The sequence below is a fragment of the Heterocephalus glaber genome, unplaced genomic scaffold, assembly GCF_053883595.1.
Source record: "Heterocephalus glaber isolate CG9 unplaced genomic scaffold, H.glaber_assembly_v1.0 deba00001600, whole genome shotgun sequence".
Classification (NCBI taxonomy): domain Eukaryota; kingdom Metazoa; phylum Chordata; class Mammalia; order Rodentia; family Bathyergidae; genus Heterocephalus; species Heterocephalus glaber.
The window spans coordinates 37,867,317-37,895,173 of record NW_028258372.1 but is presented as its reverse complement, the minus strand read 5'-3'; the positions used below and the strand labels follow the sequence as shown (position 1 = coordinate 37,895,173).

Here is a 27,857-nt window from a genome sequence, read left to right as displayed (position 1 = left end):
TTACTGGGGAGGGTGTTTTCACTTCAGAAGTTGGTGGTTTTTTATTTTTTTAAATCAAAGAAGGAACTAAAAGTGTTTTTATTTTTTGGTTGTTTTTGTTGCTATTAACTAGGGGCCAGAAAGATGAAGTGTTTGCCAACTACTGCCACATTCCTTAAATCTCCATGTTCCAGAGACTAAAGCTGGTAGTTGGTTCTATTACAGACACAACTTTTCTTACCCCTTGCTGTTTTTCAGTTCCCCACTCTTGCTAACAGCTAAGTAACATCTGCAGAGATCTGTGGATACAAACACCAGGGAGAGAAAGCTGAGTGCAAGGAGGCAATTTGCTGTGGACAGGGAGCCAGAGGACCTGCGCTCCAGGCTGGCGTCTGCAGGGAGGCCACAGCTGTGTGGCCAGGAGCCCAGCCCTTCCTTCAGGATGCCTTCATTCTAGGCTGTGGAGGGGCGATGAGCAGGGCTGGGCTGGGGAGGGTGGAGATCCTTTCCACTTAATATTCTAGTTTTTCATAAACAAACCCTTTAAGAATTCAAAAGAACTTTAAAAGACAGGGGAAGTGACATTGTTTGAAAATAGATGGAGAGACAAATCTGAAAAGATGAACAGGAGGCTTTTTACTCTGGGCCACTCTCTACTGGGCCAAAGCTGAGTGCATGGCAGAGGATCACATGAACTGCAGTACAAGGGGTAGGGTCATATTAGGGGAGGGGAGGACAAACACCATCCCTGTGTCACCAGGGAAGCCAGATCCCAGCAGATCCCAGAAATCAGCCTCATTATTGGGCCACTTTTGGGGGGGGGTGTTGGGGGGACAAATCAAGCAACTCCCAAAGAATAAATGAATGATTAAATGGGCATTTAAGTGAGATAGGAGGCCTCTAGGTGGCACTTAGATTTTTTCCAGTCTTACTAATTTGGTTTTTTGTTTTTTCTCTTTTTTTTTGAGCTGTCTCACTATGTAGTTCAGGCTGGCCTCGAACTTGTGTCGACCCTCCTGCCTCAACCTCCCCATTGCTGGGATCACAGGCCTGCGCCAACATGCCCTGCCAGACTTACTAATTGGGCAAAGATTTATAAAGTGCCTACTGTGTGTCAGGTGTCACAGGTGGTCAGATAGGGTGTTTGGTTAGAAGACATTCATAAGGAAATAAGGCATGTGCACAAATACCCAAATATCTAAAATACAAAGCAAAATGTAAGACCTGCCCCAAAGGAGATCAAATAAACTGCTGAAATAGTTCTGATTAGGGCTTCTCTCTTAGCACGGAAGCTCAGGAAATGTACTCTACAGGCTGGAGCAAAGATCTGAAAAACCGTCTCTATTCTTTCAACAGTAAGTATTTCCCTACTCCGTTTTACAAACGTGAAAACCATGGCAGAATGACGAGGCATTATTTGCTTCCAGATCATCCAGAGTTGGCCACACAGCCAGAGAACTACAAATTGATTGAAAACTTCCCCTAGAAAGTAACCGAGAAAGCACATAGGTATAAAGCTCCTTCCAGAAGAGTAAGTCCATAGTAACAGCCATTCCCTGTCTTTCTTTTCAAAGTAAGAATAAAGATGCACTAAACAAACTGGAAGGGGAATTTTAAAAATTCATAAGCAAGCTGGAGTCACATGCATATTTGGCCCAAGGGGGCCGAGCTCTGCCTTTTTGTTGAAGTCCTCCTCCTCCATTGTGAGTTACAGGGGACCAAGCGGGGCAGCACAAGAGAGAGCCCACAAAATGAAAACCAAGGCAAGCCCAGGGCTCTTGCAAGCAGAATGGCCACAGGGTTCTCCACACTGAATTTGAACGAGCCAATGGTATCCCAATCACTGAAACAGGAAGCCAGATAAACGGCATGTTATCAAGAGGGGATCCAGCGCTTCCCTTAAGCCACCGCCAGCTGCACCCTGTGACTGTCTTAACAAAGTGCCATTGACACACTAGCTGATTTTCCTGCGTTCGGCTGGGGGGGGGGGGGCTCTGTTGAGAGGACTTTACCCTCGCACACTGCTCCCACCACCCACCACCCAGTCCTCTCCAGTTCCTGCCTCCATCTCTGCCCTCTGAAGATCTAGCAAAGTCTCCACCCTCTGTCCAGTTTTCACAGACCCTGAGGATCAGCAGGAACCACAGGGCCCAGGCACCTTCCCCCTCAGGTGTGCACCCGGCATCCTGCTCACCGAACTCCTCTTTTCTCCTCCCTCCTCTCTCCTGGAAGCTTTCTGGGCTCCCAAACGCCCTGGAAGGGAGCCAGAGAAGGCAGCCTGGGGAGACAGGGCCAGAGGGTGCTTCCCGGCGCATCTTGGGGACCAAGAACATTTTCTGGAGTGGTCCGCAAGGTCACCTGCCCCAGCTGTCCCACTAGCTCCCGCTAAGAAAGGAGCAGAGCTAACTCCTCGCTTCAAAGAAAGCGAGAGAAGATGTGGGTGTGTGTGTGGGTGTGTGTGTGTGTAACGAAGCACTTGGTACCCCTAATTATAGGAACTCAAAGCACCTTAAATTGCAGGTATTTCACAGGATGGGAAACTGAGGCTCACTAGAGGTGGAGCTGGACAGTCCCGGAGAGTCATCTCCCGGATCAGACGCACAGTCTTGTTGGCACGTCTGGGCACACCCCTTGCCCGGAAGCCACTCGCATCTCCGCTGTGACTCCGGCGCTTCTCACGAGCCCAACCCGCAGCCTCCCCAGGGCCGCCAGGCTGTGCTCGCCAAGTGCGAAGCCGCAGACCCCGCGCTCCGCGCCCCCACTCACCGGCGCCTCGGTCCTCCCGGGATCGGGCTCCGCGCCGCAGACGCCGCAGAGCAGAGACGCGCATCGCCCGGGGCCGCGCCGGGGCGGGCGTCCGCTCCTCCCTACCGCTGGAAAGTTTCCTGGAGCTCCTGGGCCCGCTCGGCCCCGCACCGGTCTCAGCGTGCGCAGCGCGCCCCAGCCTCGGGCCTCTCTCTCTGGCCGCCGCCGGCCGCGGCCCCACAATGAGGAGGAGGCGGCATCCTGAACAAAGTGCCGGCCCCCGCGGCCGGCGGGCGGAGCCTCGTGACCCGCTGCCCCAGGCACACGCCGCCCGCCGCGCCTCGGCCGGGGGAGGGGAGAGAGGGGAGCGCGGCAGGGGCGCGGGCGTGAAGCTGGGGCGCCCCCTCCAGGGCCAGTTTAACCCGCAGAGGGGCGGAGGCCCGGGTCCCCGCAGACTGTCACTGGAAAGCTCTCCCCGTAGCCTTCTCTCCCTTTCCTGCCTTTGCCTCCCGCCCCGCCTCCCCGGCCGGCGAGGCAGGACAGCTGCTGGGCGGCGGGACTGGGGCTTCGGCCCACAGGGCAGGAAGCCTTCGCACAATTGAGCTTTTCCTTTGCCCGGGGGACCTGCCACCGCCACTCCACACCGGCTTTCCCTCCCTCTTCCTCCCACGTCGTTCGTTGCCGGTGGTCGGCGGTTCTTTGGGAGATGGGGACAGATGGATCGGTGAGCAACCCTGCCTGCTTCAGACTGCACCACCCTCCGCCTTCCCCTGTAAGCGTCAAGCTCTCTGACGGGGACTCTTGGATGCAGAGGGCAGGGGAGGTCCGGAAGTGCCTAGCAAATAGTAGGTGCTCAGTAAAACAAGTGGCTTTTCCCCACCTTCCTGACCCTTCCACTGCCCCTCCTTCTTCCAGGAAAGTACAAAGAAGGGAAAAGTAGGAAGGGGAAGGAGAGAGGAGGAGAGGAGAGAGGAAATGAGAAGACCTTAGGATAGTGTGTGGGAATAAGGCTCTCAGCCAGAACCTAGTGCGACCTGTCTGGAGTGCTAGGAGTGCATGCGCCTCGGCCCTGCCCCCTCACCTGGGGGCTGCCAGGCTCTGCCGCAAAAGGACGGAAGGAAATTGGGGGCCTATGCTCCTGGAGTAGACGTTGAGCTATGTAGGAAAAATGGAGTAACTGCCCAAGGACCCAGCAGATTGGATAGGACACTTCCCTGCCTGCAGCCAACAAACATGAGGACTGATCTCCTTCCAGGGTGTTAGGGTTGGAGGTTGGGGGGGGGGGTCCAGGGGGGGTCCAGGGAAAGCAAAACGCTTCCTCCCTGGGAGATCTCCGTGCTCTTTTCCAGCCAGATCAGCTAGCCAGGCGGGAGCAGAGCCAGGATTAAAGCCCCTAAGCCCTGCCTGATCCCCCACAAGTGCTTCAGTACAGTGGCCGTGGACATAAGGGAGAGAGAAGGCAACACTAGACAATGACTTTCAAGACATTCCCAATTTAAAAAAAAAAAAAAAAGATTTTTGTATGATTTTTTTTCCATGAAGAAAATGAGCTGTCGGGTTGTTGTTTGTTTTGTTTTTGTTTTTCTGAGACAGGGTCTCACTGTGTAGTTCAGGCTGGCCTTGAACTCACTATGGAGCCCAACCTGGCCTTGAACTCCTGGCGATCTTCCTGCCTCAGCCCCCCAATTGCTGGGATTACAGGTGTGCACTCTGCTAAGCTGTCTTTTAGTGGGGAGGGGGTCTGCAGAGAGACCCCTGAGGCAAGCCCCTTCCCCGTATGTAATTGCTAAAAGTGGGAGCTCTTAAGGCAGACTGCCTGGGCCTACTGTTTAAAAATCACAGGCACTTGAACAAATTCTTCAACCTCTGTCTGCCTTGGTTTCTTTGTCTGTAAGATGGGATAGTAATATTATAAGGGCCCTGGGAGAATTAAATGAGGTAGTTCAGGTGACACTTAAAATAGTGCCTGGCAAATACTCAATAAATGTTAGCTGCTACTTTGATCTCTGAGAACCCTGTATCCAATTTGGCATTCGATGATGTGCTAACAGGAGTCCTTTCTTGCTTTTCATAGTCCTCTCAGCCTGCATACAGGAGCCTGGTGCTTTAAGAAGAAGCTCTGTCCTTTCTTGAGGGCTCAAAGGATGGTGCTGGCTGTGCTTCTTGGCCACCCTAGGCCCAGGGACAAAGAGCTATACAGTAGGCATGCAGATGGACATCAGAGGCTGAACTGCCCCTGACTTAACTGTGAGGCTAGAGGCCTGGCCACCCGTCCATCCACACTGGTAACGATCCAGGCATAGTGCTGTTCTCTGGGTGCCACCCAGAGTGGAAAAGGCCAATGTCCTGAGGGTGAAGGCTCTTCCTTATGTATGTAGGATGGATATTTCTCTCCCCTGTAAGAGTGGGTGGTCACACAAGGCCTCCCGGCCCTGCTCCAAAGGTCCAATCACAGCCCTCCAACAGTGAACTTGGGCTTGTGATCAACTATAAGAGCAGGCAGATGGGTTGGGGGAGGGAATGAAGGAGGGGGTCAGTCTGGTTGTGGTGACAAAGGACACGAAGGCTGCAGAGATAGGATAAAACCCTGGCAGAGAGGAGAGGCCAGAACTGACTATGGACAGAGACAGAGTGTAGTTTGGATAAGAAACAGGGTCCCTGCCTGCCCGTCCCAGTAGTGGTCTCTGCCAAGTGTCTACCTGGTGAGTGGTTTTTGTCTGAACACAGAGATGACTCAGTTGTTCTGGATCAAGTAAATGGATTTTCCTTAAATATGAAAATCAATAAGAGGTAAAGGCAAGGCCCAGGCTCTGGGGATGGAGGGTGGAGTGAGCCAGAAAGGGACTGGGGAGTGAAACAGTTGGTAAGTGATAGAAGGAGAAAGATTCAGGCTCAATGTAGGGGACCCTTGGTGTGGTACCGAGCCCCACCTCCACTGAGAAGGCGGCTTCCAGCCCCGTGGATCTCCCTGTGGCACCCTAAAACCCGACAGCTCCCCTTCCCCATCCCCCACACCCCAGACCCAGTCCCGCTTCCAGGCAGGAGATTGTTAACAAGAGGATTAATGTCGATGTGACAAATCGGGTTTTAAAAAATCAGCCCAGAAGCCCATAGTCGCCCCTATGGAGACTCAGACCTGACCTCAGATGGGATGAGAGCTTTGGGAGCCCCAAGAAGCAGAAAATACTTTTTTAGCTACAGCCCGGTTTCTTTGGGGACTCTGCCTGTTTTCCTGCCACCTTAAACTCTGTGGACTAATGCTAATTTGTTTCACAGCTTGGGTTTTCTGACGTGGAACTTTGGGGATCTGAACAGAATTAAAGCTCCCACATTCCATGTGACCCTCTCGACCTGTCCCGGCCTTGCAGAGCAGTTTATAAGGCACTCTGCAGGGACTTTCTTTTCTTGAGCATGTTATAAACGTCATTAGCACTCCTGAGGTGGAGTTGGAGGAGCTTCTGACTTTCTCCTGAGAAGCCAGTGGAAAAACACTGGGTCAGGCTGCAGAGAACCTCACTCTGAGCCTTGCTTGTGCCACCTGCTGAAGTGCGTCACCCCAGTTTGCTCTTGGGTTAAAGGGGTGTTGACACCCAGGGGACAGCCATATCCACCTGCCAAGCCTGTGGTGAGTATTTAGTGAGATAATGGAAGAGTAAATGGCTTACATAATGTGACTCAAATCTAAGCAGAAGTGCAGTGAACGCAGCAGAAAGCATCAGCTTGCACCCCGGGAGCCCCGCCCCACCACCCACCCCAGGCCACTTTGTCCTGGTGGTGGGCTCAGTGCATGAAAGCCCATTTCTGAGCAATACAAATTTGTCCACCTATAACCTTTGTCCTTTCTGATTCATTAGCCAGGCAGGGAGCTGCTGGCGCTATGGAGTGGGGCAGGGCCTGTCTGGCGTCTTGGCTGGGGGCGTGTTGAGGCTTTAAGAAGGGCTCCCTGGTTATTGCTCCAGCTTTCAAGGACCCAGGAGAAATAGTCTGTTGGGAGAAGCTGGCACAGTAATGAACGCTTTCCGAGAGCAGCAAGTCACACTGCCTTATCGGGAAGATGCCGTTTCTCCCTAGCTCGGTTACCAGGAAGTGAGATGAGCTGAGAGCCAGGGCAGTGTTTTTCCAAAGATGGCCTTTGAAGAGGAGAGTTTCTTTAAGGGACCAGGAGAGTGGTGATGGTGTTGGCAGGGAGAAGTGGGCCCCTTTAAGAAGCCTGGCTCTGACTGTGCAAGCCTGGGGAAGACCAGGATAGTCCATATTTACATAGTATTTGTCATGCTGCAGCAGCTATTCTAAGCACTTAACCTCTATTAACCTATTTATTCTCACAGCAAGCCTGTGTAATAAGCATCAATTTTTTTCTTTTTGTTAAAATTTTTAAAAATTTTTTTAATTCTAATTTTTTTGACATGGATCTCACTGTGTTGCCCAGGCTGGCCTCAAACTCCTGGGTTCAAGCCATCCTCCTATCTCAGCCTCCTGAGTAGCTGGGACTACAAAATGTGGACCAGTACACCCAGCCATAGATATCATTTTTGTTTCCATTTTATAGATGAAGAAGTTAAGGTCAAGTATTTTTCTGGGTCTAACAGCTAGTAAGTGCTAGAGTCAGAATCTGAACCCAAGCCATCTGCCTCCTGCCTCATTGCTTTCAAGTCTTCCTGTGTATAGGAGGGGACAGTCCATGGTAGTGTGGGGTAGTGGTGAAGGGCTCTTGTCATTTACTAGCTTTAACAAATTTTATTTTTTTCTTTTCAACAGCTTTATTGGGGTATAATTTACATACTATAAAATTTGCTGATTATAATTATACAACCTTATGATTGCAGTAAATCTACAGAGTTTTACAGTTAGTACCACAAGCAAGTTTTGGAGTAGCCCCAAAGTTTTCTCATTCAGTACATGTTTTAATCTGAGTTGCAGTTTCCTCACCTGCAAAATGAGAATAACAGCCCTTGCTATGAGCATAAAATGAACATGGCAGTGGGATTCTTCTTTTCTTCTTCTTCTTCTTCTTCTTCTTCTTCTTCTTCTTATTATTATTATTATTATTATTATTATTAAATTCTCCTACAGACTTTTAGAACTAACAGTGGTTTGAATAACTATCTAATCGCACCCTCTCCCTTAACAGATAAAGAATCTAGGTGTCAAGTTGTCCAGCAATTTGTCAATTAAGGATAGGCAGTGAATTTGGTGGTGGGGTTGAAATTGGAACCCAAGTCTCTTAGTTGGTAGATCTGTGCTTTCTTGCCTCCAAAGAGACTTTTCAAATCACAGGGATGTCACTATCCAACACCATGCCCATCTTTGTGGGTGCCTCCAGAGTGATGCTGACGGGAGGCATGGACCCCCGAGTTTGCTTGTGTTGGACCTCCCAGCACGTAGGCCTTGGAGCAGAGTTTGCAGCTGGGACAGTCTCGGTGCTGAATCAGGGGACAGGATCTAATGTGGAGACCGAGGCAAGAACATTCATTGTCAGAATGGGGGATGCACTGACTCCACGAATCCAGGACACAGCCAGTCTGACAGTCAGGAGACTCTGAGCAGCTCCAGGCACGGCCAGCTTCATGGGCTTGTGACCTGTGCAGTCACACAGTGCCCCATGCTTCAAAGGGCCCCTCCTTGGTTTAATGCTTGCAGTCTTGAAATTTTTAATAATTTCAAGCGAAGACTCCTAGTTTTGTTTTGCATAGGAACCTATAAACCATAGAATCATGTTTGCCCCCAGACAGAGAGCAGAGCCCAAGCTAGATTCTTAGGGCCGCAGTAAGAAATGTCTCTCTGTCCAGGACCTGTCCATGTACAAACTCTGTATACACGTGACACAGCCAGACTTTCAATGCTGAGTGTTAGGAGAAATAAGAGCTAGGCACTGTGGTAGGCACCTGTCACCCCAGGCACTCAGGAGGCTGAGACAGAAGAATTGCTTGATCACTGGGGGATTCCAGGTTACCCTGGGCAACACAGTGAGACCCCATCTCAAAAAAAATCGTAGAACCAATTTGCATATTGTAATCCAGTTTATGTCAAAGATGCCCCATAAAATCGTGTGTGTGTGTGTGTGTGTGTGTGTGTGTGTAAACTTTTTTAAAGGTCTACAAAGACATTGTAGACTGACATCAATGGTTACTTCTGAGAGAGTCATCAAGCAAATAGCTAATTTTTTTCTGTGTGTTTTGGTTGTTTGTTTTGTCCAAGGAGAATGTTTTGGTAATATATTACTTTTATGATTACAAATATGGTTTTAAGATATTCCTGACATATATTCTGCAAACATTTTTATATCAATAAATATTCTTTTGTATTAGTACCATTTGCAATACATACTGTTTACATTCCTTGTGTGGAGTGGGTACATGTACATAACGTGTCTTAGTTCCTTTTTACACCCCTTTTCCTCCCCTCTGTCCATCTCTTGATCCCCTTGTTAGGGTTCGGATCTAGCTGTCCCCCAAAAACCTCATGCTTCTTCAGGTGGCTTTTTCAGAGGTGGCTGCATCTAGAGTGTGTGACACTGAGTTTCAGGGCATGTGATTACTAAACCAGTGCACTGATTGGTTTAGCACCGCCCTAATCCTGGTAGTTTGGGTAAGATAAAAGGGGCAAAAAGATGCTGTTAAGCTTCCCTCGTTGCTTTTGCTACTGTGTGAGTGCCATGAACTGTTTCTCCTCTGCGGTGCCCCTCTGCATGTGCCCCTCTGCATTTGCCAATCTGCCTTGGAGCCAGCTGATTATGAACCGAAACTTCTACAAACTGTGAGCTAAATAAACCCTTTCCCCTTTAATTTTGGGTGACAGGTATTTTGTCTCAGCAATGAGAGAAAAGTAACTAACACACCTTCCTATATGAGAAAGATTATCTCCCTAATTCCTATTATTTATCTTTTGTTTTGCTCTTTATTTATAATTTGGGTTTCTCATATAGGAGAAACCATGTGATACTTAAGCTTGTATATCTGATTTATTTTACTTAACATTATAGTTTCAAGGTTCATCCATTTTCCTACAAATAGCTCAACTTTTTCTTTATGGCAGAGTAGTTTTTTTATCTACTCATCTGTTGATGGGCATATAGCCTGCTTCCAAGATTTAGCTATTAAGAATTGTGCTGTTGTAAACATGAATATGCATGTATTACTGTAATATGATGTCTTTAACTTTTTCAGGAAGATACCTAGAAAAGAAATATCTGCATCAAATGGAATTTCTAGTTTCAGGTTTTTGTGGAATCTCCATACTGATTTCCATAGTGGTTGTACTATTTTACATTTCCACCAACAGTATAGAAGCTCCTACCCCCACCCCTGCAGTCTCGCCAGCATTTGCTGTTATTTGATTTCTTGATGATGGCCATTCTTTAGAAATGCTCAGTACCTCTGGCCATTAAAGAAATGCACATTAAATAAATATTCTTAAAATGATAAGAAGTAGCTGAGGGCCGGGGATTTAGCTCAGTGGTTCCAGCGCCTGCCTCGAAAGCGCAAGGTCCTGAGTTCAATCCCCGGTACCAAAAAAAAAAAAAAAGAAGTATGGGGCATGGTGGTGCATGGCTATAATCGCAACACTCGTGAGGCTGAGGAAGGCCCAGCTTGGACTACGTATGGAGATCCTATCTCAAACAATAATAACAACAACAACCCACTAAAAAAGAAGCATGGGGGATGAAGGGGAGGTACTGAAGAGGTTCAGGCCATGATACGGGGCCTGAACAGGGGAGCAGGCATGGACAGGGAAGGCAGTGCTCAGTGTAGGAACCCAGAGGTGGCTGGGTGGGTGTGGGTATCAACTCCATGAAGATTTAGAGGCTGCAGTATCCATTTTGGTGGGGTGGAAGAGCATGATGGGAGCTGTGAATCATCAAATGAGACTGAAGATAGACTACAGAGGTGAACAGAGATGGAGGTGGCAGGAAGAACAGGCACAACGCTCCACAGGAGATAAGGATAGGACCCAGATGCTGGACATACCAGGGAGTGGGGAATTTGAGGCAGTGTGGCTCGCTAGACAGCATGCAACTTTGGTGTTAGGGCTGCAATCAAGTCCCACATCCCCTGCATCCTAATGTTGCTTTGGAGGGGTCTGAGAAGGTGGGCTGGGGCTCCCCTGTAATGACCCTCCACCTCTCCAGGTCTTTGCCCTTGCTCTGGCAAAGAATGAAGTGGGGCTCTTAGCAAGAAATGGGGAATCAAGGCAGGTATAATGCGAAGCAAAAGTTTTATTTAAAGTGTGGCAAATACAGAGAAACTATCTTAGCTAAGAGATGCTGCAAGATAGGGGGCATCCCACTTGGAATGCCTGTTGAGTAGGAAATGTGACCATACTTACAGAGGCAAACTGTTTTGTTGATTGGTGTGGGCTAAGCCAATTAGGGTCTTAGCCTTTATTTCTGGCAAGGGGACAAGATCAACATACAGCAAATGTGAGTAACACTTTCATAAAGAATACAGTAGGGTACTTTTTTTCCAAGCACATGATATATGTGATGATCTTACAATCCTCAGACACAGATAAGCATGTGACTTTACAATGTTAGTCATCCGTGCTTTGCCCTGGGTTTTTATGTCCCTCTGCCACTACACTATGTGCAATTGTCACCTTGGCTTCTCCCCTATGAAATATAGAGGACCCTGACAATGCCTATGTCATTGTGCTGGGAGGATTTGATGAGATGATGCAGGTGAAGCACTGGATACAGTGCCTGGTTCAACCTGGGAGTCCCAAGATGTTCCTTTCTCCCTTCATGGATTAGATAGGTTGAGACTCTGAAATGCTAAGAACCATTTGCACATCTAAAGAGCCATTCTTCCAGGGACTTCCCTCCTAATCTTCTTGGGAGAGCTAGGATTCTGAGTTCCATCCTGAAAAGGCCTGGGCTTAGTTGGCCTGGAGAGAAGAGAAGCTGGCTTCGGCCAAGGGTTGGGGAGCCTGCTGGAAGAGAAGCCAGCCTTCCCACTCCCAGGCTGCCGGCCAGCAAGGCTGCCCAGGGAAAACCTTGTCGGGGTCCACTGTGGGATTTCCAGGAGAAAGGTGCGGGTTGAATGCTGCTGCTCCCTGTTCCCCAGGCTTCTCTCACTCCGGCCCCTTTAAACCTCTCCCCCAACTCCGGGGCGTCTCCTGCTGACTGCTGTGCCAAGCTGCGGCTGCAGCCTCCTCCTCCTGAGTACAGATGTGCTCAGCGGCAGCTGTAACCCAGAGCCCACACCTGTTCCTTAGATCAGCTGCTGTAACTCTACTCCTGGGAAAGCAGGCCAGGTGCCCAGGCCTCACCAAAGTCCTCCTTTCCCGAGGCAGGTGAAAGGCAGGCATCTGCCCATCAAGGCATCACCCGAGACTCCTGGAAGGTCGCGGGGCACTGGACTCTGGCCCAGCCTTGCTCCCCGCGGTGCACAAGCCATAGGCCCGGTGGCTTATTGATGCCACACTCCCTCCCCGCACCACAGCGTTGGAATGGGGAGACTGGAGAGCACGGGAGGAGACAGGAAGTCTTGAGCCAGATATGCAAACACAGCCAGCCCTCTAATATTCCTGGGGACCTTCAGGTTTGAAAGTCTGGGGGACCTGCGCTGGGAGGTCTGCAGAGAGGACAGAGGAGCCACGCTGGACAAACAGCTGCTAGAGAGGCCGGGATGTGGGTGAGTCTGGAAACAGAGCAGAACTTGCTCTCGAGGCATCTGCCGCGGAGACATCGGTGGCAGCTGGGACCCTGGGCTGCCACGACAGAGCTCCAGTCTCCTGAGCTCGCGGGCGCGAGTGGGAGCGAGCAAAGCGCGCAAAACGGCTAGCAAAGCGCCCCTGGCGGAGAGCCGGGGAACTGGGGATCCAGAAATCCGAGGCCTGTGGGAACGTTTCAGCAAGGCGAGTCCACGACCCACGGGCGCTGCAATCCAGACCTGCACAGTGCGCTGCACATGCCAAAACCCATAAAGACTTGCCGGTGGACTGCCAGATGGCGAGATGGCCTGGCTGGTGTCTAAATTGCCCTCCCACACTCACGTCGGCGCTTTCAGCGAGCACCGCCCGCGCCCTCGCTGGGCAGGGAACCCCCAGCCACCGCGCCAGGGCTAGGCAGAGCCCGGGGGTTGCGCCCTCCCCCTCCCCACTGCGCCTGCGGCAGGCGGCTCGCGGCCAGAGGCGGCCCACTGCTGACCCCTGCTGGCGCGTGTCACGCTGCGGCTACCAGGGAGAGCCCCGGGGAGAATGGAGTATTGGAAAAACCTTGCAATCCGTCTGGGAGGGGTGGGAAGAAATACCCCAGCCCAGAAATCTCATCTGTAGCTCCTCTGATGATCCCAAGAAGGAATTACAATAAAACCCAGACTGCGTTTCTGGGAGGAGCGAGACAGACTAACAGCTTCTCCCCTTCAGCCTCTGTGCCCTGGAAAACCCTGCTGCCAACTATCTTGATGCTAAATTGGGAAGCCATTAGCAATGCTCCATTGCCAATCTCAACTATTAGGCAGAAAAAGAAGAGAGAAAGAAAGAGGGAGAGGGAGAGAGAGGGAGAGAGAGAGAGAGAACACTATCCTCAAGTAGCTGGACATTTTTCAAAAATAATTTTATCGTGCGCTCTCCCTCTCTCCTCTCTTTCTCTCTCTTCCCCTCACTTTATTTTAATGCCGGGCATTTGTAAAGTTTTGTTTTCATTCACTGTGGTCCTGATGTTGTCCTCTGACCTGGGAATAAGGTGTATCATCATAGTTTGAATACCTTTCTTTCCACGACAGAGATGGGTATTATGGTCTTTGGAAAACTACTATTCAGAAAGCTGATATCTACAGCATTTGCATCAGTTGTGAGAAATTTTAAAACTAGTTTTGTGCACACAAAGGGACAAAGTTCAAGTCTTCCAGAATCTCTACTGGTATGGTCACAGGAACCAAAGGAACACCAGGACTCTGCTAATTGCAGTAGAATTGGTATGGCAGCCCCACGAAGAAGTGAAATCACCCAATTTAAAAAACCCTCTCTCGGGCTGGGGATTTAGCTCAGTGGTTCCACCGCCTGCCTTGCAACTGCAAGGACCCGAGTTCGATCCCCAGTACCAAAAAATAAAAATAAATAAAAAATAAAAAACCCTCTCTCTACCCTGCATTTCACTAGCAACAGACTGGTTCCCACCTTCACTTGGGGCTGTCCTCCATCAAAGGCAGGCTTGCTTCCTGTCACTCTGTGGCTGCCACTGAGGACACAGAGATGGATCTGCTCCTGCAAGGACAAATGTGTACTCTTCAAGGCCACCTCCTTTGTCAGTTGGTCATTCTCCAAGACCTTGAGCCTGCTAAGTCTGAGCTGTACTGCTGAGCTACCATTCCTCCCCCAGTTCTCATTTTACTTGTCACTGTAGCATCGAACACATTTTAATACCCATTTATTATTCATATGAAATTTTATTATGAAATATTTTATATGCAAAAGCCATAGAATGTAATAACTATTGCAGTAAGGGTTCTCCAGAGAGACAGAACCAATAGAAGTTATATATACTATATATATGCAATTTCTGTAGTAGCTGTTTATAATGACACAAATGGATATAAGGTTGATACATTGTAGACTATATATATACAGTTAAATCACAACCTAAGTACCATGCAGTTTAAGAAATAAAGCATTGAAAATATATTTTAAATTCCTCCTCTATTGTGTTCTTCTCTCTACTCACAGAGGAAATACTGTTCTGTTTGTTCTTAATCATTCCCATGCATGTTTAGACTTTTACTGTATTACATACCATATGCAAGCAGTGATTAAAAGATACAGTCAAAAAAAAAAGATACAGTCAATGTTTAAATTTACAAAGACTTCTTACAGTAAAGATACATTGCCAAACTGTGTGTGTGTGGGGGGGGATTTTGAGTATGTATTTTGAGGGGGATTAATGGCAGTGTTCTTTACTGGAATACATTGTTTAAACTTCACTGTATTTTATGATCACTCCTTGTTGATCAACCATTCACAGCAGTTTCTGTCAAATAAAAACATTACAGTGTGTCCTCATTCACCTTATTCACTAGATATGGTACCTTGTGACTTCTGGCTCTTCCCCAAAGTCAAAGTGAGCCTGAAAGATAAATTGATTTGAATTGATTCAGGACATTGGGGCAGACTACAGTGAAATTAAAGACATGCACGAAAGACTTCCAGAACTGCTTCAGAAAGTGGTAAAAGTTATGGGATAAGTGCATTCAAAGCACGGGCAGGGTGTTTTGAGGGGAATTAACACTAGTGTGTAAATTTTTTGGTATTCACTGAATTCTTTGATCACACCTGTTATGCATTGTATATTTTAACTTTATGAATGGCATTACTCTGCCTATATTCTGTAACATTTTTTGACTCAACAGAATGTTATAAGGTTGGTTCATATTGATGCATATAGCTTTAATTCAGTTTTTAATTTAGTTTTTATTGCTCTATAATAGTCATTGTGCAACTATGCTATAATGTATCAACTTTATTGTATCCTTATTTTGTTATTATACATAGCTGCTATGGGAGTTCTTGTATACATCTTATTGTGAAAATTTGTATTTCTCTAGTAGCTATAGGAATGAAACTGATGTGCAGTCTGAAGACTTTTTTTTTTTTTTTTTGGTACCCGGGATCGAACTCCGGTCCTTGCGCTTGCGCAGCAGGCAGCGAAATCACTGAGCTAAATCCCCGGCCCATGAAGACTTTTAATTTTACCACCTCTATACCAGCTCTAGGTATTGTCAGACTTTTTTTTTTTTTGGTACTGGGAATCAAACTCTGGACCTGGCACTTGCGAGGCAGGCGGCGGAACCACTGAGCTAAATCCCCGGCCCGAGACTTTTTTTTTTGACAGCAGGATGGGTATGAGATTATACATCATTGTGATTTTAACTTGTATTTCATCAACTATTAATAATGTGGAGTGTTTTTTCAAAAGTTTATTGGTAGTGAGGATTGGTTTGTGTTCCCTCCTCATCTTTTCCCAATTGTAATGTTGACCCTTACCCCTGCGATTTGTAACAACTGCATATTTCGGACAATTCTCCTTTTTTCAGTTAAATTTTTTAACTTATCTTTTCCAAGTCAATGGCTTCTGTCTCCTATGACCTTAATAGTTTTACTGAGGCAAAATTTGCATTTCTAAAATTCACTCATTTTAAGCACACTATTCAGTGATTTCTTTTAGTAAATTGCAAGAGTTGTGTAACTATCACTGGAGTCCAATTTTAGAACATTTCCTGTACCACAAAGCAATTCTTGCTACTCATTTTCAATCCATCCCAATTCCCACCCCTAGCCACAGGCTACCACTGTGCTTTCTGTCTATAATTTTGCTTCTCTAGACATTTCACATAAATGAAATCATACACAATGTGGTCTTTTTGCATCTGGCTCTTTCCACTTACAGTAGTGTTTTTAAGGTTTATTTGGGCTGAAGCTGAGATAGTTATTTCTTTTTACTGCCCAGTAGTAGTTCCTTGTATGAATAGAGCATACTTTATTTATTTAGTTAATTACTACTTGGTATATGTTTTATTTGGTGAGAAACAGATCTCATATTTGTTCATATGTGTCCTCCTGTATATAATGTTTATTTTTCCCTATGGCTGATTTTAAGATTTTTATCTTTATCTTTCGTTTTCAGTTATTTTACTATGATATGCTAAGTGTCATTATCTTTATATTTATCCTACTTGGGATTAGTTGGACTTGTTGGATTTGTGGAATCAAATCAATCAATCTATCTATCTATCTATCTATCTATCTATCTATCTGCAGAATGTTTGCAATGAGCTATATTCCAGTCCCTTTTTTATTTTTTATTTTGAGACAAGGTCTTGCTAAGTGCATAAGTTGCCAAAGTTGGGCTAAAACATGCAATCCTTGACTTCCCATAGTGCTGGGATTACAGGTGTGTGCCACCTCACCCAGGTTGTGGATTGTTATTTATAATTCAAATTTCAGGCACTGTTTCTTTTAATAATTTTGGTTTCATTGGTTCTTTCTTCTCTATATGGGACTGTAAGCATATGTGTAGACTGCTTGTTGTTATCCTACGACTTACTAATACCCTGTTATTTTCAACCATTTTTTCCTCTACTTCAACTTGGGTAATTTATATTGGCCTATATTCAAATTCACTTATTTTTTCTTTGGCTATGTCCAACCTGTCATCAAGCCCATATAGTGAATTTTATTTTTCTATATCATATTTTTCAGTTCTATAATTTCTGTTTAGCTCTTTATTAAAATTTCTACTTCTCTTGAAATATTCTATCCCTTTACCGATTGTGTCTGTTTCTTACCTTTGAATTCTTTGTTGTTGTTGTTGTTGTGTTTTGTTTGTTTGTTTGTTTTTTGGTACCAGAGATCGAACGTGGGACCTTCCACTTTTGAGGCAGGCAGCAGAACTACTGAGCTAAATCCCCAACCCTGTGTTTTGCTTTTTTTACAAGGCTCTCTCAATAAATTGCTCAGGCTGGCCTCAAACTCATGATGCTCCTTCTTCAGCCTTCCAAGTGCCAGGATTACATCATGCCCAGACTCTACCTTTAAATTCTTTAGCTTATGTATAACTGATGTTTTTTGTTTGTTTGTTTGTTTGTTTGGTTTGTTGGCACTGGGGATCGAACTCAGGTCCTTGCGCTTGCGCAGCAGGCATGGAAACCACTGAGCTAAATCCCCGGCCCCTTAACTGTTCTTTTAAAGTCTTTTTATCTGTTAATTCCCATAACTAGATCATCTGAGAGTCTAGAATTCTTATGGTTATGGGCCAGAGTTTCCTGCTTTATGCCCCATAAAATTTGTATCCTGTACCTTGTGTTTCAGATAGTAATGGAGATTTAAATATAATACCTCACCACCACATATACCACCAAGGAATGCTAGCTCTTTCCTTTGTATGATGGTTAAAGTACATAAACAAGCCAGCCATGGTGGTGTACTCCTATAATCTCAGCATGGTGGGAGGCTGAGGCAGGAGGATTGCAAGTTTCAGACCAGCCTGGGGAACTTAGTGAGAATTTGTCTCAAAATAAAGAATAAAAAAATCCAAAAAAAAAGAATTAAAAAATGGACTGGGGGTATAGCTCAGTGCAAAGGCCCTAGGTTCAATCACATGCACAAATAAGTTGATAAGCACAGGATCCTTTTCCACTAAGTGATCCTTTTGTCTATGAAATGATCTTCTTTATATCTAGTAATAGTATTTGTGAAATATTTGTGAAATTTGTGAAATCCACTTTGTCTGGCATTAATGGAACAACTTTTTGGGGGCTAGCATTAGCATAGTTAGTACATTCTTTCCTGTACTTTTCATGTTTTTATTTTTATAGTTCATTTCTTGTGAGTAGCAAATAATTGAGGCTTCTCTTTATTTATTTATTTATTTATTTATTTTTTGGTACCAGGGATTGAACTCGGGTCCTTGCGCCTGTGCAGCAGGCGGCGAAACCACTGAGCTAAATCCCCAGCCTGAGGCTTCTCTTAAAAAAAAAAAAAAAAAAATTCCAATAATGTCTGTCTTTAAAATGAGATGTGGGGGCAGAGATTTAGCTCAGTGGTTCTATCACCTGCCTTGCAAGCTCAAGGACCTGAATTTGATCCCCGGTACCAAAAAATAATAAATAAATAAATAAATAAAATGAGATGTTTAGATCATTTACATTCAATGTGATTTTTTTTTTTTTGGTATCGGGGATTGAACTCAGGACCTTTCATGGCAGGTGGTGGCACCACTGAGCTAAATCCCCGGCCCCATTCAATGTGATTATTAATCTAACTACATCTGAGTCTACTACTTTGCTTCTTGTTTTCTTTTTTGGGGGGGGGGGGGTTGGTACCAGGGATTGAACTCGGGACCTTGTGCTTGCAAGGCAGGCAGCAGAACCACTGAGCTAAATCCCTGGCCCCTGCTTCTTGTTTTCTATTAATCCCATCTGTTCTTTGTTATATTTTCCCCTCTTGTTTTGCATACTTTTTCATTAATTGAGTAGTTTATGATTCTATTTTATTTCCTTTACTGGCTTCTTAGCTATAACTCTTTGTTTTGATATTACTTTAGGTTTTATACTATGTCTTTAGCTTCCCCAACTCTACCTCCAAGTGATATATCATTTTATGCATAGTGTGAGAACTTTACAATGGTACACAGCCACTGCTTCCCTCCTGCCCTTCATATTATTACAGTCATATGTCTACCTTTATAAATGTTATAAACCCTGTAATACTGTTATGGCTTGCATCTAGATGTTCCCCTAAACCCTCATGCAGTCATAGGAGGGCTTTTTCAGAGGTGGCTGGACCTAGAGTGTGTGATGCTGGGATTAAAGGTGTGTGATTACTAAATTAGCCCACTAATTGTTTTGGCATAGTTCTGGGTGTGAGTGCTACCTGCCCTAAGGCTGGGTAGTCTAGATAGAAAATAAAAGGCACAGAAAGAAGTTGCTATTGTCACTTGTAGCTTCCTTGCTACTTCGCTGCTTTGTTGCCTTCCTGCCTACTGCCTGCATGAACTGTTTCTCCTCTGTGATGCCCCTCTGCCATGCCACTCTGCCTTAAAGCCAGCCAATTATGGACTGAAACCTCTACAAACTTTGAGCCAATTAAACTTTTCTTCCTTTAACTTTGGGTGTCAGGTATTTTGTCTCAGCAACAAGAAAAGTAACTAAGGCCAATACATTCTTACTATTTTTGTTTAATCAGTCAACTATCCTTTTGAAGGCTTCAAATAATTGCTTAAAATCTTAGTTTTTACCCATCATATAGTTAGCATTTCTGGCACTCTTTATTTCTGAAAGATACTTGTCTAGATATAGAATATTACTTTGACGGTTTGTTTTCTTTTAGTACTTGGGTACTCCTCTGTCTTCTGCTTTATAGTTTCCATTGAGAAATAAAACCTCATATTTATCTTTGTTCCTTCTTTTTACTTCTGCCTTAAGATTTCTTGTATTGTAGGTCTGCCTGTAATGAATTATTTCAACTTTCTCATATATCCAAAACCACGTTTATTTTAGTTTAAAATTTATTTCAGCCTTTTTTTTTCTTTTTGGTCCTGAGGATCAAACTCAGGATCTTACACTTGCCAGGGAGGCACAGTGCCACTGAGCTACATCCCCAGCTCTTTAGTTTAAAATCTGTAAGCAGTATTATGGAGATACAATCTATGTAGTATATAATCCACCCACTAAAAATGTAAAATTCAATTTTTTAAACCACTTTATTGATGTATTACTGACATATGGAAGTGCTACATACTTAATATATACAACTTAATGAATTTCAGTAGTTTTTACTATCTGCAAAGTTTTGCTACCATCACCACAACCTAATTTCAGAGCATTTTATCACTCCAGAGAGAAACCTGGTACCCATTACAAGTCACCCCTGCTTTCCATGCCTCCACTTCAGCCCTGGCTACTGCTAATTTACTTTTTTTTTCGGTACTGGGGATTGAATTCAGGACCTTTCGTTTGCCAGGCAGGTGTGGTGCCACTGAGTTACATCCCCATCCCTAATTTATTTTTTGCCTCTATAGATTTGTTTGTTTTGGATATTTCATATATATAAATGGAATCATACAACATGTGGACTTTTTTGATTGGCTTCTATTTTCACATAGCATAGTGTCTTCAAAGTTCATTCTTAATGCTAAATAATATTGCCTTGATTATTGTTTATTTATATGTATATTTATATATACATATTTTTTGTACCAGGGATCAAACTCTGGACCTTGCATTTGGGAGCCAGGCAGCAGAACCACTGAGCTAAATCCCAGGCCCATTGTTTGAAAGGAGGTTTTTTTTTTTTGCTAGTATTGAATTTTGGTTGGCAGTTTTTGCTCTTTGTGCTTTAAAAATATTGCTGCGGCCGGGGATTTAGCTCAGTGGTTTCGCTGCTTGCTGCACTTTCCTCATTTACATAAAAATGTAAAAAAAATATTGCTGCACTTTCCTCATGCTTGCATAATTTTCAACAAGAAATTATTCTCATTCTTTATCTTTAATTCTCTGTACCCATGTGCTTTTTCCCCTCTAGTTGTGTTGAAGACTTTTCTTTATCAGTCTTGGACAATTCAAATGTGATGTTTTCAAGTCTTTGTGTTTCTTATATTTGGGATTTACTGAACTTCTTGGATATGTTTATATTTTTCATCAAGTTTGGAAAAATTTCAGCCATTATTTCTTCAAATATTTCTTCTGTATCTTCTCTCCTTTCAGGGAATCCAATTATATGTATATTAGGTTGAAGTTGTCTCTTAGCTCACTGACACTTTGTTCATTTTTTTAAATGATTTTTTCCTTTGTATTTTATTATGCACAGTTTCTACTGTCTTTGAATTCACTAATTCTTTTTTCTTCTGTAACGTCCAACTGGCATCAATCCAAATCAACATGCTTTTCATCTCATGCATTGTAGTCTTCATTTCTAGAAGTTTACTTTCGTCTTTTTGTTTGTTTGTTTGTTTATTTGTTTTTTACCAGGGATCAAACTTGGGACCTTGCATTTGCAAGGCAGGCACTGGAATCCTCTAGAAGTTTACTTTGGATCTTTTTCTCAAAAAATCTTTTTAGGGCTAGGGATTTAGCTCAGTGGTTACGCCGCCTGGCTTGAAAATGCAAGGACCTGAGTTCAATCCCCGGTACCAAAAAAAAAATCTTTTTAGCTTTTTGAACACATAGAATAGTCAGAAGATCTGTTTTAATATCCTTGTCTGTTTTAACATCTGTATCAATTCTGAATTGCTTTCATTTGACTGATTTTTCTTTTCCCTCATGATGGGTCATATTTTTCTCTTTTTTGCATGCCTGAAAATTTTTTTATGGATTCCAGACATTGTGAATTTTACCTCATTGGGTAATGGATATTTTTACATTCTTATATATATGTTAGAGCTTTGTTTAGGATGTGGTTGTGCTTTTGGGGACAGTTTGATCCTTTCAGATTTTGCTTTTAAGACTGTGGGAAAGGTATGCTCAGTCTGGGTTTAATTTTCCCTGCTATTGAGGGAGACCCTCCCAGAGTCCTTCACGCCCTTTAACTCCAGAGGTTTCCACCAAAGGCCTGAGTCCTCAACCTTGGCTGTTCCTTGAGCTCCTCGTTCATCCCATTGCCAACTTGCCTTCTAACTCTAAGGCTGTGTCTTAGCTTTGACGCAGCTCTTGTTCGTGCCTGATGACTGCTCTGTGCTTTTGTGTTACCCCAAACTGGCAGCTATTATATGTTGTGGTTATTTGTGGGCACATCTTATATCTCTTGCTACACTGCAGCTCCTTCTTCACTGCTGCTTCTTGGTTTAGCCTTGTCTATTCCTGATCTCAAAGATGCACCTTACAGACAGCCTCTCGGCTCTACCTGGCCACTTGCTGTTATGACTACAAATCCAAACCCACCAGGAACCAGAGCAGGCAGAGCCTTATGTGATAGCCTCCTCTGTGGTCATTGCCCTGCCATCCATCTCAGCCTCCTGGCTCCCCCAACTTTAGTTCAAATCTCTTCTGGGAGAAATCTTTTTCATATGTCTTAGTGAAGATGGCTCAGTGATGTCTTCTAAAGCCTCGTGTTTGCTCTTAGCAATGCCCAGTCTGCAAACACTCTTTTTCTCTTAGAAAACACAATTCCCCAGGTAAAACTGATGAAGACACCCACTTGAAGTGATCCTCCTGCCTGCAGCAGGTTGTCTTTTCCAAAATTGGCTCCATGATACTTTCCATTCCGTAATCTCTTCCAGAACCCTGCCACTCACACACCAAGAGGTGGGGTCTGTCCCCTCTCAGTGAAACTGGGTAGGCTTTGTGACACAGGGGAGGTCCTGTGAGGGCCTCGTGCATCAAGGTTTCAGAGGCCAAGCTGGCTTCCTCTTTGGGATCTGTTGGGATGCTTTCCCTTGTAACCCAGCTGCCACACTGTGAGAGTCCAGGCCTCATGGCAAGACACCCTGTAGGGCCTCCTGCTAACAGCCTGAGATAGTTTAGATTAAGAATGTCCCCCAAGAGGGCCAGGGATTTAGCTCAGTGGTTTCACCACCTGCTGTGTGAGCGCAAGGACCTGAGTTTGATCCCCAGTACCCGCCCCGCTAAAAAAAAGAATGTCCCCCACGAGTCTCATGCACTCAGAAGCAGGGTTATTGGAAGGTGATTGAATTGTGGGACTCTACAGCTGACTTCCTGTTAGGAAGTTGGGCCTGGTTAGAGGCAGGTCACTGGGCAGTGTGACCTGGAAGTTATGTCCTCCCTTGCTCTTCCCTTCGCTCCCTGCTTCCTGTTCACCTTGACAAGAGCAGCTTTCCTCTGCCGAGGCCATTCTGTCAGGCTGTTCTGTTTAAGCCTGCCTGACATGGACTGAAATTTCTGAACTGTGAGCCTAAATAAACCTGTCTACCTTTAAAATGGGAGCATTGAGTATTTTGCCCCAGTGACAAAGAAAGTGACTGATCAGAGCCCCAGCTGACAACCAGCTTCACCCTGCAGCTGTGGGAGCAAGGATTTCCTCATAACATCTGCAGCGAGCTATCCTCTGAGTGTAGACACAGGAGAGATCTCTAAGTGCTATGTAGCTGAGCTCAGTAAACCCTGACAACTGTGAAAGACAAAAATAAGTGGCTATTTTTTTTAAATGATGAAGTTGGGCATGGTTTGCTATACAGCAGTGGATAAACAAAACACTGCCTATCTCCACAAGCCTAACCATCCTGTGTGTGTGTGTGTGTGTGTGTGTGTGTGTGTGTGCGCGTGTGCATGCACTGGGGATGAAACCCAGGGCTTCATGTGTGCTATCAAACACTCTGCCTCTGAGCCCCACTCCCAGGCCCTCTAACCATCCGTTTAGCCCAGCTTATTAGCTGTCACCTCTCCTGGAAGCCTCTGACAGACCCTGCAGCAGAGTTCTTCCTCTCTTAACTCCCATGCCCCGACTCTGCCAGTGTCTGACCCCGCTCTCTGTCAAGTCTGGCCTGGTATCTTCCTAGCACTACCTCAGTGCCTGGCACAGAGTGAGTTCTCAAAACAGGTTTTCTGTCCAGAGAGTTGATGGGGGAAGGAGTTTTGGGCAAGAGAACATTTGCCAATGGAGGGAAGAGGATCCTGAGTTTTTAAACAGAGCTTCCACTATCTTCAGAGGCCTTTTCTCTGGCCACGTCCCAGGGTGTATCTTGACTTCTCTTTGAAGGACATAGGATTTCTTGAGTCTGAGTGAAAAGAATCTAAGTATCAAGTGATCCTGGTCAAAGAACTACTGGCCTAAACAGGATTTTCTTGCAGGAACTGGGTATGGGTCACTTGCACGGCTGAGGGATGTCTTTTGCAAATCTACCAGCAGGTGGCAACCTTACCCGTGGTTCTTTGGGAACCATGGATTTATTTGTGCACCTATTTATAAAACACAAACTAAGCACCTACTCCTTGTGAAGAACCCTGTGAACTGCAAAGGAGATCCAGCTGCAATTCCTAACTTCTGAGACCTGCCAGTCCGGTAAACTCCAGGCATCTTGAGTTTGTCGTTTGAGAGCAACTGTTCTCCAAACGTCATCCAATCTTTTCTTCTATCTCAGAGTGCAGTTTCATACAGTGGACTCTAATAGGACAGAGATGTCGGGGTTTTGCTTGCGTATTTCCAAACCACTTCACTGTTTCAAGCCAATCATGGAGGAGCTTGAGCAGCTGTGGTGAGGTGTCCTAGACCAGGGTACAGGAAGCCTGAGGCTTTAAAGCAGAGAGGTAACAAACTGATTAGGGGCAAAGGAGAGCTGGGATGACTAAGCCAAGGCCTGTCAGGAAAGTCCTCTGGAGTCCCAGCCAAGCCCTGCGGCCACCCACTTTCCTAGACTAGGTCAGGCTCAGAAGAGCGTGACCCTGTCCCCTGCTCTGCCCTGACCTCTGAGGAAACCTCCTCTCCCTCTACTCCCCCAGCTCCCCTCACACACCTACTGTGAGAGCACCCACAGTCTTGCCTATTTTATTTTATTTATTTATTTATTTTGGCACCGTGGATCGAACTCAGGTCCTTACACTTGTGCAGTAGGCGGTGAAACCACTGAGCTAAATCCTCAGCCCTTGTCTTGCCTATTTTAGACACAGGCAGCTGAGGGAGCAGGAGGCCAGTGGCCCTACATAGTGGTCAGGTCGATAGGCTGAGGGGAGGAAAGAGGAAGTGGTCATTTAAAAAGCTATCCAGGCTGTTGCACAATATCCCGGAGGACCCTGCCCTGAGCCACTCCTGTGAGTTTCTGAATTACCTTTCAAGCTCCCTTGGAACATTCTTTCTGCTTCAAAAAGCAGAAAGTGTAAACTTCAGCTTGCCACAGGAACAGAAAAGTTTGTCTGGTCAGGAGCCCCCTGTGGTATCCATTTTGTGCCTTTCCACATAGCTGTTCTTTTTTTGCCTCCCGGTATTTGATCTTTGTGATAGTTACACACTGCTTTTTCTGGCTTTTCTTTTGGCTACATCTATGGTTTGGATATTGTTTGATCTTCAAAGGTTTATGTACTGGAAGCTTGGTCCCTGATATCATGGTGTTGAAAGGAGGTGGGACCTGGAGGGAGGTACTTGGGGCATAACCTCCCTCCCTCATAAAGGAGTTATTGCTCATGTTTTGGGGTGGGTTCAATCTCACAGGAGTAAATTAGGTTGTTATAAAAGAGTGAGCCTGACCCCTCCTCATCTTTTGCCTCCTCTCTCACCATGTGACCTCTCTCACACAGCTCCCTTCCATGTAAGGCCAACTGCCATGAGGCTCTCACCAAAAGCTGATGTTGGTACCATGTTCTTGACATCCAGAACTGTGAGGTAGATAAACTTCTTTTCCTTTTAAAGCACCCAACTTCTCATATTTTGTTATAGCAATGGAAAATGGACTACAGCAGTTACTAAGCTCATTTTTCCAGTAAGCCCTGAAAGAGTCTGGAATCTTCCTTGAGAAGTATGAATGCAAAGACCAAGAGAATTCTGGTCAGGAATGCTGGCTGCGTTCCACAAACTCCTCCTTTGACTTGCCTCGTCATAGATTTATCACAGCAGACAGTGCCAGAGCCAGGAAGAATCTTAAATTATCACCTACAGAGTAGGTTGGCCTATTCAAATTCCCAGGGGGCCCACAGAGGCCTGCAAGGATGCTACACTGTAAGCATGACACATTTTCCAAGAACCTCCATTTCTCTTAACATGAAGTAATTACATGGCTGTGTGTGAAAGAGACTACAAAATTCAAATAAACTTTTATAATAAAATGTAAGACTTTGAAGACCTGGAAGAGAGTTGATTCTGCCAACATTGTGGGTTCTTTGTGAGGGGCACATGTTCCCTCTTTGCTAGCTGGGGTACCTCAGTAGAAACTTTTGAGAACACTGAGGTGGTCCAGCCTCTCATTTCATGTCTGAAGAGAGCTGAGGTCTACACTGTGGTCACACAGCCACCAAATTAGTTACTGCTCTAGGCCTTGGTTTCCCCACATGCAAAAGTAGCCCTTACTTCATTCAGTGACTGCGAAGAATAAAGGAGAGGGTTGTATAAAGTACCTGACAGATAGGAAGAACTCTATAATTATTTCTTATCACTAATAGTATTTTAATTATCAGTAGCAGAGCTGAGATACAAACTGCAAGTTCAGTGCTAAATCCTTCACAGCATCATGGCTTCTGGTGATCTCAGGGAACTTACTTTTCTTTGGGGTCCATTTCAGCTATGAAATGCCTCTGAGTACCCCCTGGGAAGCATGAAAGGCAGAGTGCCTGATGGAAAATATTCTAATCTGAACAGTGGGGTCTTTACTCCTGGAACTTTCATGTTCCCTAAATTCATTTCTTTAGCTCTACATAAGAAACTGGGGGCACAGGACATACACATTCTGGGGCTCAGTGCTAGAGGATTGAATACCACTGTAGAAAGGAACATTGATGCCTTAGCTCATCAACTGTGGGAAATTGTAGAATTTAGTTATCTAGTTGTAAGAATAGATCACAAGAAGTTTGTTAACTGAAAAAATTAAGTCATTTCTGGGAAATTCCACAAGTGTGTTTGTTAAAAGAATGCCAGAAAACTTTAAGAGACGTTGTAAAAGTCTCACGGGAGAAAAACAGGTTTTCCTAGTTTTCTTATTTACCATTGCCCGGGGATCAGAGGACCTCGACCCAGTGACTCTATGGGTGGTAAGAGAAATAGGACTCACTATGCACATCTGTGATGTTTGCGGTGGGCCGGTGGGCTTGATTTTGGCTGAAGTCGTCCTGCTCTCTTGGTACCACCTGATAAGAAGAGGGCTGCGGTGTGCTCTTTGATGTATGGGATTGGTGAACGGAAACAGGGGACTTGTGAATTCGCCTGTAGCTTTTATGAGTCACTTAAGGTCATTTGTCACCAGAGGTTAAAATCAGAAGGACGATAGCCAGACTAAGCTGCTTTCCTACATGTATAACAGCCTTGCTTCTTCCCTTTGTGATGGTCCAATAGTGCCAGAGGAATTAAACTGCTGTTCGTCCCCCAGGCTGTCTCCTTTTCTTTCTTTAAAAGTCGGTGCTTTCCGGGGTCTCAGGTCTCCCTCTAGAGAGACCACCAACAATCAACCTTTCCCTTTCTTGTTCCTTCCATTCATTTTCCTCCCCTGGCATCTGCACACTTAATGAATGAAGCTTAGCTTGTGCCTGTCCTGGTTCCCTCCAATCCCAAACTCTCTCTCCTTTGCCTCTATGTCATGGCTGATATCCCAACATCTCTGATCCTTGTTTCTCAGTTTCCTTTGTGGGCTCTCAACTGTCCTCAAATATTAGTGTCCCTTAAGGGTGTTTGTTTGGGTACCAGGGATTGAACTCAGGACCTTGCCCTTGCAAGGCAGGTGCCGTGCCACTGAGCTAAATCCCTGGCCCTTCCTTAGGGTTTTGAGCCTGTTTCTTTCTCTTCCCAAGCTCTCTCTCAAATGCAGACCTCAGATCTCTATCTCCAACCCTGGCCCCTTGTTTGCTGCCTGGGACAACTGCCTCCTGGGCTGCTCTGCGTGGACGTTCAATGAGCATCTGGAATCCACTGAAACAGAATTCATTATTGTTAGGAAAAAGGAAGAAAAGACAAAGATATGAGCTCAACAAGACAGGTTTATTTCAGAACAAACCTGAGAGGGATCGCTCTGGCACTTAGACCAGATCGGTAATTCTCATACAGGCTGTAAG

General features: G+C 45.4%; 1 protein-coding gene across 11 annotated transcripts in view; it reads right to left on the bottom strand.

Annotated features, from left to right (window-relative positions):
- Positions 1–27,857, bottom strand: part of Nav1 (neuron navigator 1) — a 280,922-nt gene that overhangs the window by 247,387 nt on the left and 5,678 nt on the right. For 4 of the 11 annotated variants that reach the window (XM_021242305.2, XM_087194153.1, XM_087194154.1 and 1 more), the window contains exon 1: positions 2,746–2,971. The exons of 1 other annotated variant lie outside the window; for it this stretch is intronic. The gene's annotated coding sequence lies outside the window, so the exon portion shown is untranslated. Of the gene's footprint in view, positions 1–2,745; positions 2,972–13,842; positions 14,123–14,747; positions 14,786–27,857 lie in introns of those variants that run through there. 6 more of the 11 variants (XM_021242306.2, XM_087194152.1, XM_087194148.1 and 3 more) reach the window with 5 other exon arrangements.